The following is a 5,085-nucleotide window of genomic DNA, read 5'->3' as shown; positions in this document are numbered from 1 at the left end:
CCCGGAGCTTGCTGGGAATCATAGTCCTCTTCCGACTGACTAGGATAGACACGTGCCGCCGGGTATTGCTTTCATTTCATTTTTTTAAATCTTGCTGAGGATGCAGCGCCGTTGCGCTGGATTTGCTTTGCGCGGCTCATTCTTTGCAAGCCCAAGGAGTTTAGGCAAGCGTTTTGCAGTTACCTGGGAAGGAGTCCCGTTGAACTCGATGGGGTTTACTTCTGAGTAGGCACGGTGAGGCTTCCAACCTTGGCAGATCCAATCTTCTTATTTCTGTCTGTGCAGAGGATTACTCTTGCTAGAAAATGAAAGCGCTGCAAGGAGCCACAGGACATTCCCTAGCAGGCACACTTGACTCACAGGAAAGAGAGAAATTCCACGTGGGAGTGGATCCTGCCCGCTTGTGGATCAGACGCTGCTATTCATATTTATTTCCTCTCTCGCGCAGGATTAAACAAGGGCATCTTAAGGTTTTTACTGTAGCAGCAACTGTATATATTGTAGCAGAATAAATATAACATACGTGTGTGTGTGTGTGTGTGTGTGTTTATCCTGAATATCTACATACTTTCCCCAATATTTTCTGTGTATCAGAGACAAAGCCTAGGTAGCAGAACACCGCTGGGGAAAATGTGCAAGAGGTGTCATGTGACAGCAGAGAGTTTTCAGAAACACAAGTCACATGCCTTCAGATGCTTGCTAGGCCTGCATATGCAGAAGTTACAGACTCATAGAATGGTAGAATCGGTGACCCTAAGAATTATATATTCCAACCCCCTGCAATGCAGGAATATGCAGTTGTCCCATATGGGGATCGAACCTGCAACCTTGGCATTACCAGCACCATGCTCTAACCAACTGAGCCTCAAAATGCCAATGGGGTTTAATCACAAATAAGCATGCATATGATCACAGCTGTGCAATGCAGCTCACCCCATAATAAGTCCTATTGAATTCAATTGTGCCTTACTCCAAAGTAAGGGTACGTAGTCTTGCAGAGAGAAGAGGAGAGTGGGCAAGGGCAATGTTGGTTAAGGGATGCTCGATTTAGCCTTTCCCAAGTTGGCTGGGGATTATTTGAGTCTATGACAACATCAGCCATAGCCAAAAGGACCTATTAGAAGTTGGGGAACAGATCTTGTCGCATTCGTGTCTCTGAGCGACACCGTTATTCTCTTTCATATTTGGATGTGGCCTTTAGGGTGTGGCCTTTAGTAATATGGTGCCTTGAGCGATGACAAAATTTGGTGCCCCCGCTAAACATTTCTTATTTTCACAATAATTCGTTTTTTTATTTAGCACACACACACAAATGTGCCTTTTTATTTATTATTAATTTGTGCAGGGGAACTGCCCATCCCACCTTAAATCCGGTCCTACATCCTTTCCTTTAGGGAGCCCCCCCTTCTCCCTCTTTCCTTCTTTTTGCAAAATGTCATAAGTAAAATCAGATCAGATTGGAGCCATCAATTCCTTTGAGAGGACAATGCAACACTAGAAAAATACAGCCATACATGGAAGCTGGGAGATGCATGGATCATTGAAGGCTTAATGGAGTATGTCAAGAAGAGTAAGATATATTGGCTTGAAGGATTTACTCTCAAAGCATGAGAAAGTGCATTTAGAAGAATACAAGCCTTTTTGATCATAACAAGCTGTGGATGAGACAGGATTTTAAACATTGCAGCTGACAGTTTGACGTCAGGTGGGCATACTGATATTTTACTTTCCGTATGGGGGTGGGGAAGCATTTCATTTGCCAGAGCCCTCCCTTGCAAGCTAAGGGAGGTGCAGTGTGTGGCATTAAGGTTGGTGCCTTAAAACTTTTGTCCAAAAGTTGCAGCAGTGCACTGTTGCGGTACAGTGGCGTAGCGTGGGTTGTCAGCACCCGGGGCAAGGCAAGTAATTTGCGCCCCCTAACCCTGAGTGAGCCAGGTAGGGGCAGAGAGCTGCGAGTGCGAGCGCGCCCCCCCAGATGGTGCGCCCGGTGCGGTCGGCCCCCCTGCACCCCCCACGCTAAGCCACTGGTGCAGTAGCAATGAGGCAATATTATTGCTCCACTCGCAGCTGGCGTCTCTTTTGCTGCATTGCCTCACAAAGGCGTCCTGAGAGATAGAAACATGCAGAGAAAGGGATGTGGTTAGTCCTTGGTTAAAACTCAAGGCCTCTTCGACAAAGCCAGTTAAATTGGCGGAAAAGGGAAAATTACATGTGTACAGCACACACAGACTTCTAGTCATGTGGAAGGCTAGCCACGTACAGCTATATAAAGCTGGAATAAGAGATTATGAAGCCCCAAACCATGCCCCTATTACAGTGGTACCTCGGGTTAAGAACTTAATTCGTTCTGGAGGTCCGTTCTTAACCTGAAACTGTTCTTAACCTGACGTACCACTTTAGCTAATGGGCCCTCCTGCTGCTGTCGCGCCGCCAGAGCACGATTTCTGTTCTCATCCTGAAGCAAAGTTCTTAACCCGAGGTACTACTTCCAGGTTAGCGGAGTCTGTAACCTGAAGTGTCTGTAACCTGAAGCATCTGTAACCCGAGGTACCACTGTATTCTAACAGAAAGGATAATGAAAACATAAATGGTTTGAAGCTACGGTGTGAACAGTTATGGTGGAGAAGAGTTGTGAAACACACTGGGCGGGGGGATACACAACTTTACTGACATTAAGGCGGTAATGTGAACACACCCAGAGTGTGTTGCAAGGCCAGAAGAAATACCCCATTGCCACCATCACATCTACCATGTTATCCTGCCTCTGCTCATAAAGCCCTGCAGCTCTCAAAAGCTTCTATGGGCTGCTGTTAGAGACTGGACAGAGGAGGAATGGTGGAGACGGCCTGCCCAGCCTGACTCTCCCAGAGAAGAATAAAGTTCAGAATTACAACAGGGGTTTGAGGGAGGTCACAGTTCAGAGGCAGATGAGGGGAAAGGCTGGGAAATAATGGGAGAGGGGGACGTTAAGCACCAGGAGGGCAACAGCTGATGGACAACAGCTGATGGACACAGCATTCCAGACACCGCCCCCCTCCCAGAACTCAGCAAGCCTTGAAAGTAGGAGAGCAAATACCACCAGGTAAATGATATACTGAATGAGGACAAGAGGAAAGTTGGGTTTGAGGATAAAAATATATATATCAAGATTTCAAATAGAATTGATAGAAGGCAGAGGTAAAACACTATCCAGGATGTATGATTTGTTGTTAGAATGGTTTACAAAAGATGAGGAACTGAAAGAAGCGAGAATAAAATGGGCTATAGATTTTGGGCATAACATTGAATTGGATGCATGGATAAAATTATGGAATGAAAGTATGAAATTTACGACATGTACGGCTCTGAAAGAAGATTTATAGGTGGCATTTAACACTGACAAAATTGGCAAAAATGTATAGGGTGAGGGATAAAAAATGTTGGAAGTGCAAAGAGGTGGATGGTGAATATTATCACATGTGGTGGACTTGTGATAAAGTAAAGACATTTTGGGAGTCGATTTACAACGAACTTAAGAAAATATTAAAATATACGTTCCCTAAAAAGCCAGAGGCTTTTTTGCTTGGCCTGAAGGGAAAGGAGATTAAGACAAAAGATCAAAGATTATTCATGTATGCCACAGCTGCGGCAAGGACTTTGTTGGCCCAAAACTGGAAATCACAAGAAGTTTCTACCATTGTGGAGTGGCAAACAAAAATGATGGACTACGTGGAGTTAGCCAAACTGACTGGCAGAATTCAAGATCAGGATGATCAAAGATTCCAGGAAAATTGGAGTGAATTTATTGTGCATTTAAAGGACAACTGTAAAAACTTAAAGACACTAGCATGATTGAAGTAACTCCTACAATGTGGACAAGATGATTTAGGTGTAAAAAGATAAAATACGCCACAGGATGTGATAAGGGATACCAACTGGAGGGAGGGAGGGAAGTCGCAAGCTTGGGTGAGCACAAGGTTTATAGGTTGATTAATGTACTGTAAGAATGAATGTGTAAAGAAAATAATAAAAATTTATGGGGGGGGGAGGGGAGAAAGTAGGAGAGCAAAGGGCTCAGAAGGAAAGGGCCCTCAGCGCCACCTTTAGAAGGGATGACGAATGAGGAAGTGGGAGAAAAAGCTGGTGGAGAGTCACTTGGGAAAACACCACTATTCTAAGAGACTGCTTTCCCAAGCCTCTCTGTGAATAAAAAGCAGGTGTTAAGGATTTTTCCTTGTCTTATCCATTCCTGGCAACCTGCCGCGGCGGTTGGTTCCTCTGCTGCCTGACAGCTCCATACATACCATAGATTTCAAGTACAGTGGTACCTTGAGTTACATACACCTCAGGTTACATACGCTTCAGGGTACAGACTCCGCTAACCCAGAAATAGTGCCTCAGGTTAAGAACTTTGCTTCAGGATGAGAACAGAAATCATGCTCCGGCGGCATGGCAGCAGCAGGAGGCCCCATTAGCTAAAGTGGTGCTTCAGCTTAAGAACAGTTTCAGGTTAAGAACAGACCTCCGGAACAAATTAAGTACTTAACCCGAGGTACCACTGTACATGCTTTCCCTCAAAGAATCCTGGAAACTGTAGCTTATCCATTGCAGAACTAAAGTTCCCAGCACCCTTAACAAATTACTATTCCCAGGATATTTTTGAGGGGCTGAGAGCCATTTTCTTTAAACATATAGTGTATACACAGCCATCGTCTCTAACCCTGAGCCCCAAATATTTTTAATCTCAAGGGGCAGCACCCTTACACAAATCTGCAGTATCCAAATCACTATTTTTTAATTTTATTTAAAAGAGGTTCTCTTTCTACTGGGGTAGGAGAGCTGGGGGGAAATCATGTCTGGCAACCAATGCATTGTTTTGGTTTCAGATAGTACATGGGTAGAGGAGTCTAAAAAGCCCAGGACACAAATTTTCACATCCCTCTAGTGGTGATGGTGGCTCATGCGGCAGAAGTAACATATTTAGCATGAACTCTGGAAGTGTATCATTGATTCTGACAAAACTAAGCCTTCTAGAGTTCCAGAGTTAACATTAAATAACATTGCTTCTGTTAAATGAGCAACCATCGCCACTAGAGGGATGTGAAA

General features: G+C 44.5%; 1 long non-coding RNA gene across 1 annotated transcript in view; it reads left to right on the top strand.

Moving 5' to 3' along the window:
* Positions 1–5,085, top strand: part of LOC307199553 — a 44,434-nt gene that overhangs the window by 28,204 nt on the left and 11,145 nt on the right. The window lies entirely within an intron of this gene.

This window comes from Podarcis cretensis (genome assembly GCF_951804945.1).
Source record: "Podarcis cretensis genome assembly, chromosome: 12".
NCBI lineage: Eukaryota > Metazoa > Chordata > Lepidosauria > Squamata > Lacertidae > Podarcis > Podarcis cretensis.
This window is presented reverse-complemented; position numbering and strand designations above follow the sequence as displayed.